Below are 7,365 nucleotides of genomic sequence, written 5' to 3'. Positions count from 1 at the left end.
GTGTGTGTGTGTGTGTGTGTGTGTGTGTGTGTGTGTCTTGAGGCCAGGGTAGATCTTAAGTTTGTTTAAGCACCAAGAAGGTGGATACTTTTTGAAAGTCTTGGGGAGGTATCTGACCAGATGGGTGCTTGAGAACTTGGAAATCAGTTAACACACCTGAGGGTGATTTCAAAGACCAGACCTTTTTCACTCTTAGAGGCTGGTGGATGATTTCCTATGGCATTTCTACATCCAGACACCCTGGGTCTTAATAAGAAATTCAAATGGGTAGTCACAGTAATAATAAAATAAAAACATATTTTGTTTGCTTTATTTTATATATTCTCTTGAGACTGGAATGGAGGGAGGGAGGGAAAAGACCAGACAATAAAAAACCTTAAGCACTTTGGCAGCTTCAAGGCCCCAAACATTGTTTTTCACCAGAGCTTCTGAATCCTGAGCTGTACTCGAAAGGTGACTGAGCAATACCTTTAACCCGCAGGGAACATTTCAATAGCCTTGAGGTTATGAAATTCACTTGAGAAATTTTTGATTTTTAAGAGGAAAGGTAAGGGCCCTAATTCACAGACACTTCTAAAGTAGGGGTTCTGGTTCGACATACTGGCTCACACCCTAAATCCCAGCATTCAAGAGGCAGAGGCAGGCAGAAGTCAGAGTTAGAGTCCTGAGGGGAAAAATTTTTTGCATAACATCAAGACCGGAGATGTTTGACCACGCCAAGTCCGGTCTGCAACCAGTTGTCCAGGCATGAAAATCAGCATCTAAATACACATAGCGCAAGACCATCCCCCAACACCCAACACGGGCCAGCCTGGGTTACAAAAAAAGTTCCTAGCCAGCCAGGGTTATACAGGGAAACCATGTTCGGGGAGATGTGGGGGTGGGAGGTGTAAGAGGTCACTCAAGAGCACTTCAACCTTCCCTACGTTAGTTGTATCCCCTCTTCCTCACCTACAAACTAAGTGTGCCCCTAAGATTCCCAGAAGGACTAGACACAGACTTGCATAGAGCACAGAATGTAAGCCAGACATAGGATTCTTTGAGGTCTTGGCCTCCATAGAAAACTAAAGGGGGTAGCTCTGAATAAAGGCGGTAGGGTCTGGGAGGGAGCTAGGACCCTAGCTTTACAGGAGTGTGTCTCTGGAAGCATCTGTGTTAGGCTCACATAGCAGCAGACAGAATCCTAAAGTAAAACTCCCATGCTGCTTAAAGGGGAGAAGTGGGTACACAGATCACACATCTCCTAGAAAGTCTTCCCACCCGTGTGTCTCAGCCCCCTGAGACACTGCTTGGAGTCAAAGGCTGTGACATCAAAGGAATGTCTGCCTAGTTATTTTACTAAGAGATGAGACTGGCCAGGTACTGTTGGCCCACACCTTTAATCTCAAAACCTGAGAGGCAGAGGCAGGCAGATATCTGTGAGTTCTAGGCCAGCCTAGTCTACAGAGTGGGTTTCAGAACAGCCAGAGCTACATACACAGTGATACCTAGTCTCAAAAAGGGGGGGGGGTAGGAGAGGGAGGTGAGCCTGAGACTTTAGTGCCCCTCCCATCTTTGTAGTGTATCCCATTAGAAGGATGTGCTATTGATAATGGGTTAACAGAGCTACAGAAAGCTGGCATTTGGGATGCAGCAGAAAGGTGGGAGAAGGGTGACTCAGTAGTCCCCATCAGAGTGACCGGCATGGCCCAGGATATGGTTTGTAATCAGACTGGAGTGAGTAGGGCTCAGCAGAGCGAGCATAGAAGGCTGGGCTATTGGTTTAGTGTTTGGCAAACCTTCAGTTCCTTGCCACAGTGGGATCAAGAAGAGGCAAGAGAGGGCCCCTAGAACTCAGAAATTGAAGGAGACACTCAAAATCACTAAAAACATGCACTTGCCACTGTTCTAGGGATATTCAGTCTCACGCAACACCACTCTGGTCTCCATCTGACCAGTTATTTGCTGTGAGACTGTCAGGAACATGAGAGGGAAAAGCCATTGCTCCTCCTTTCTGAGTCACCCCCAAGAGTTAATCTGCATTATCAACTTGACTGGATTTAGAATCACGTTGGAAACGCAGCTCTGGGCTCGTCTGTGAGGGGGTTTCCAGACACTGCTATCCCAGATTGAATGAAAAGGAGGAAGTGAGCTAAACACCTGTGTTCATCTCTCTGCTTCCTCACTGCAGATGAACACAATGTAACAAGCCGCTACTTGGTTCTCCCAACTTACCTGCAGCCATTCACGCCATTACACTACCCACAGCAGGGTGGCTGGTGCCCTCAAACTATGACCTGGTAAACTCATCCTGCCTTAAGTTGCTTTGGACAGTTATCTTGTCACAATAACAAGAAAAGGCATCCCTACACACACACACACACACACACACACACACACACACACACACACACCCCTCCATTCCAAACAAAGCCAACCCATTCTATAACTTTACAAAACCTGTCTTGTAACTTCTCTCTCTCACCCTGAATTCTGGTACCAGAAATTCATACTCCTGTGTGTGGCTTCTGGCCAACATCCTGAGATCATTTCATAGACACATGCTATATAGATGCTATTAAACATTATGACTTTTGGCCTATATACTTAAGATTTGTTTTCTTTCTAAAGAGGGTCTGTGATTTTGAGAAAAGGGTCAAACAGTTTGTTTGTTTGTTTGTTTGTTTGTTTCTGTTGGACTGTCTGACTCCTTGATAGAGCCATTTGGTTACAACCAACCCCACTTCTCCTTCACATCTGATTACCAGTGACTCAGAGGCTATTGGCTTCTGTTGCCAGATCTAGGTATAAGGTTGTAGCAACGAGAGGCTGTGTTTCTCCCTGTGTCATTTAGCCAATGGAGGAGTCATTGATCCACAGCCACTTGTGCCACTCCAGGGAAAACATAATGCGTCAGTCAAGTCCCCTCCCTCCTGGAGGACCCAGCCCATTTGCACAACAGTACCTGTCTTAGATTATGAGTGCACATTTGCTCACCTGTTAAAACCTTGAAACCAGCAGACAGCTTTTAAGTGATAATGATTCTTTTGGTTACCACCAAATAGTTTTAAAATTGGTAAATGTATATGATTATATTCTTTAGCAAGTTTGTTTTGTTTTATTTTGTTTTTAATCAACTTGATGCAAGCTAATCATTTGGGAAGAAGAAATATCTATTGAGAAGATCCATTGTAGTCCCCTTTAGGCAAGTCTGTAGGGGCATTTTCTTAATTAATAATATGGGAGGGCCCAGCCCAGTGTGGGCGGTGTCATCCCTGAGCAAGTGGTCCTAGGTTGTGTAAAACAGTGAGATGAGTAATCTATGGAGAGCAAGCATGAAAACAGCATTCCAGCATGGTCTCTGCTCCACTTCCTGCCTCCAGGTTCCTGCCCTGATTGAACTCTTGCTTTGACTTTCCACAGTGAAGGTCTGTGAGCTGGCTAATGTCTAATCCAAATAAACCCTTTCCTCCCCAAGTTGCTTTTGGTCATGGTGCTTTTAGTGGCAATAGAAAACAAAGTAGAACAATAATGAATGTACTCCTTAGATTTTCATAACTATGAAAGTTGAGTACAAAACCATGCTCCGAGTCTCTGAACAATAGCTATGTAAGAATTCGGTGGTGGGGAGTGGGTGGAGGGAGAATGAAAAGCAGACAAATCTGGAATCCCAGCTGTGTACACCCCCAAGGACCCAGCAAAGGCCAGCCTGGATTGGCCAGGCAGCAGGCTAGTGTGTTTGACATCGGAGGTTACATAGTAACACCTGTGTGAGAGGAATGGCCACTAGGAAAGAAGTGCAAGCCCTGCCTTGGAAAGAGCATGAGCAGAAATGAAACTGTTGTTGTCACTAAAAATGATGACACTGGGCCCAACTATATCCCAGCCCTGGAGCCTTGATGACCAAGAATGGCACAGGGTAGGGGTTAGAATTACCCCAGCCTCCCCAGCCAGCTGGAGTAGCCTTGACCTATATACCAAGATCTTAAAATGACCTCTTTCTATCTCTGCTGAAACAGAGATTTCAAACAATGATGGGTCCCACCGCCCCATTTCCAAAATGCAGACTACAAGAAAGCTTTTGAGAATGGTTTTGTGTGTTTTTCCTAGCCACTGTCCACCCCGGGGAGCCTGCAACTTCCCTTAAGGGAAACTCACCTCGAGATGACCTGGATGCAGTTGTCAGCATCATGGTCCAACCAAGGGAGAGCATTCACTTTTCTCTCTAAGGCCAGTTTCTAGGGCTCTGGGAGAGCACATAGAATGCTCACAGATATCCCTATAGCTCGAGGATGCAGGAGATGCAGAAAGCACAGGGAGAAATGGCTCTATCCACATCCAAAAGTGGCTGTCACTTGCTTGCATCTCAGCAATGGAACAGGTAGAATTCCCTAGAATCTGATCTAAAATGAGAGTTCACGGGAGGCTTACTTAAGACATGCCCCTAGGTGAGACTTCAGTGACATAACAGAGGAAATAAAACCAGACAGAGGGAGGAGTGGAGTTTTTTTTTTTTTTTTTTTTTTTTTTTTGGTTTTTTCGAGACAGGGTTTCTCTGTGTAGCCTTGGCTGTCCTGGAACTCACTCCGTAGACCAGGCTGTCCTCGAACTCAGAAATCCGCCTGCCTCTGCCTCCCGAGTGCTGGGATTAAAGGCGTGCGCCACCACGCCCGGCGCAGGAGTGGAGTTCTTAAGCAGCCTCAATAAAGGCTTCATTCAACTCTCTAGGGCAGTGGTTCTCAGCCTTCCTGACACTGTGACTCTTCAGTACAGCTTCTCATGACCCGGTAACCCCAGCCTTAGTTATCTGCACTGCTACTTCATAACTGCAAGCTTGCTACTGTTATAAATCATAATGTAAATAACTGATATGTGACCCCTATGAAAGGGTCCTTCAACCCCCTACAAGGTTGAGAAGTGCTGCTCTAGAAAGCTTCTCTGAAGCTGGGTTGCTCCAACAGAGTTGTCGCACGGAAGGCAGACAGGATGATGATTCTGAAGTGCGTCATCTTTGGAAACACCCTCTGGGTAGGTGGGTGATAGGTTAGGTTAGTATGCCTTTTTTTTTTTTTCTGGAGAAGTCAGTGTGGGGGTGAAACATGACATTCAGGGTCAGATATGGAATCCACAAGATGAACCTCACCTGGAATATTTAATGAGAGGCTGTCTACGTGAATGTACTCAAGAAGTCCTCAGAAGAAACCAGTTAACACGTCACGGGAGACAGAAGCTGAGGGAAGATCGCAAGGGCCAGCTGAAGGAGCGGCTCCACTGGAACCACAAGAATTCCAGTTTGAAGGGACAAGCTGGGTGACCACAGCAAACCCAAGGGAAATTGTACCTGTGCTCAAAAACATGGGTTGGGGGAAGAAAGAAGGAGAGGTCTTCCTTCCTGGCCCCTCCTCTCTCCTACCTCAAAGAAGCTAGGACAGGCTGAAGCAGGGATGGAGATGCCTGCCAGATGCTTATCTATATTAGCGTCCTCCATGCCCAGCAGGGTACCTGGTATAAAATAAGCATACGATAAGTAACATAATTGTATAGGAGCACCTGCATCATGATGGGCAAGGAAGCTGGGTCTGTCTGAGGTATAGGTGTCTGAGGATAAGGGCCACTACTAACACACACACACACACACACACACACACACACACCAGACTCCTAAGATCACCTCTTCACGCATGCTCACCCATCCTCACTCACTCACTCACTCACTCACTCACTCACTCACTCACGTACCTCTGTAGGTGCCACACAAACCGAGCACATGCCTGTCTTTGCCCTTTGACGAAAACCAAAGACACAACACTGAGAATGTGTCTGCAAATACTTCAGATTTTAAACCCTGAGGCTATTTGTCTTTGACTGAGATTCTGGTATATGAACCCTGCGTGTCCCAGGCCAGCTAAGCCCAACGTGCCCAGTGTCCTGTCCCAGTGGGAGAAAAGTGAGACGTGGATGTCTCAAAGCCTTTGGATAACGGGGCATGCTCTGTGTTAACCGCTGATTTTACAGCATAGAAGATTAGCTCCTTTATTATTTCTATTTTGGCCAAATAGAAGTGGCCCCTTCTCAGATAGTCGTGTATGGAGGTAAGATGCTTTCTGGCCTAAAAACTTGCTAGAAACAATACTCTAAGCACTTAACTCCAGGATAGACAGTCCAGAGTTCATTGTATATCTATGTACTACAGAGTGACATTCATATAGCAAGGCTTTAAAGACTAATGAGAGCCACAATTACAAAAACACCAGGGGAAATCCATTAATGATTTGAGCTAATTTTACCTATTAAGAATTCACAGTTCATTTAAAAACTAATCAAACGGTGATGTGGACACAGCACAGTATTCCTAATCTTCCCTTCCAATTCTGTTGAGGCATTATCCTAGCTGACTGACTGCGTTTGTGTGGATCTTTGCTTAATTAATTGATCTCTTCTTTTCTTCTTGATATCTCCGCCCCTCAGTGTTCAGCCCAGGCTCATCACTGAGGCGGACACTCACCTAAGAGAAATGAACGACATCTAACTGTACCTGCTAAAGCTCACAGTTTGCTGCAAACTGTGGAGAAGATGTGTAGACAGAGTTTAAAAAGCTGCTTTCTGAGAGCTCAGGATGGCACATGCTGACTAGACATAGGAGAGGGAGAGAGAAGCCAGGCATAGCCTTGAGAAAGGTGACATGTTGGCTGGACCTTGACAGATGACCCGGGGTTTCCCAGTGTGAGAAGCTGAAGAAGAGAGTCCTGGGTAGAGAATGACTCCTGAGTCTTTTCGTTCAGACTCAAAGCTAAGGAGCAGCCCTCCAGGAGCAAGCCAAACCTTTGGCAGTCGAATATTGATTATCCTTCCCGATCTCCAGCTTTTATTAATCAGGACATTCAGGCCAGTGGCTACCAGAGCAAAGACAGTGAAGTGTGGTTACACGTGTGCTGAGTGTGAGTTGGACAAAACTCTTAGCTTTCCCACTTGGATCTGTTCCTGATAATTTCGTGACCACGGTGACGCCTAAGTGAGCATTCCTTTGACTGGCAGGTAGCAGCCAGAGTACAGCTGGCCCCAGGCCTGCAGCTCCTTTCTCAGCTAACCAGGAACTCAACTCCACGGCCTTCAAGAGGAAAGTCTATCTTTCTTGTTCAGCACAGGTTTTACAAGCCCATTTCTGCTCTCTTTCCCCTGGCACTTTACACGCTTAGGCATTCACACCAGAGGGAAGTTCTCATGAGTTCTGGACCCTCCGGAGTCCAAGCACTCTGAGCACAGCACCAGTTTCTGCCACCGAGCATGCACTCCTGGCCCTGAGCTCAGGCACTTGGCTATGGCATCTTAGGGGTGTTAAGTGGGTCAAAGGCAAATCCAAGTGTCTCCCAAGTCCAACTCCTCAGA

This window comes from Mus pahari, chromosome 18 (genome assembly GCF_900095145.1).
Source record: "Mus pahari chromosome 18, PAHARI_EIJ_v1.1, whole genome shotgun sequence".
Classification (NCBI taxonomy): domain Eukaryota; kingdom Metazoa; phylum Chordata; class Mammalia; order Rodentia; family Muridae; genus Mus; species Mus pahari.
This window is presented reverse-complemented; position numbering follows the sequence as displayed.